The following is a 666-nucleotide window of genomic DNA, read 5'->3' as shown; positions in this document are numbered from 1 at the left end:
AAATCTCGTTTTTTTTTTTTTTTTGCCTTTTCTGGAAATTAGTGAAGGCAGCGCATCAAAGGTGCGCAATGCTGGTGCGAACCCGGGAGCGCTCCGATGTGTGCTCCAAGGTGCGGCGTGCACGAAGTCCGAGCCCGGTTTGCCCCGGGTGCGCACCTCGCGTGCACCTTCGCCGGGGTGAGCACCTTGGTGTGCAGACCTTGGCTGGGTTGCGCGCCCTGGTGCGCACCAAGGAGCGCTCTGAAGTGTGCTCCAAGGTGCGGCGTGCACGAAGTCGGAGCCCGGTTTGCCCCGGGTGTGCACCTCGCGTGCACCTTCGCTGCGGTGGGCACCTTGGCTGGGTTGCGCGCCTTGGTGGGCACCATGCAGTGCACGAAGTCGGAGCCCGGATTGCCCCGGGCGCGCACCTCCGCCAGGGTGGGCACCTTGGTGCGCACAACTTGCCTGGGCTGCGCACCAGGAAGGGCTCAAGATGGCACCCGCGTTCCGTTTTTTTCACTATCTTTCAGAACGGAAATTTTAAAATATCGTTTTTTTTTGCCTTTTCTGGAAATTAGTGAAGGCAGCGCATCAAAGGTGCGCAACGCTGGTGCGAACCTGGGAGCGCTCCGATGTGTGCTCCAAGGTGCGGCGTGCACGAAGTCGGAGCCCGGTTTGCCCCGGGTG

This window comes from Cryptomeria japonica, unplaced genomic scaffold, assembly GCF_030272615.1.
Source record: "Cryptomeria japonica unplaced genomic scaffold, Sugi_1.0 HiC_scaffold_83, whole genome shotgun sequence".
Lineage (NCBI taxonomy): Eukaryota > Viridiplantae > Streptophyta > Pinopsida > Cupressales > Cupressaceae > Cryptomeria > Cryptomeria japonica.
Note: the sequence above shows the minus strand (reverse complement) of the source record.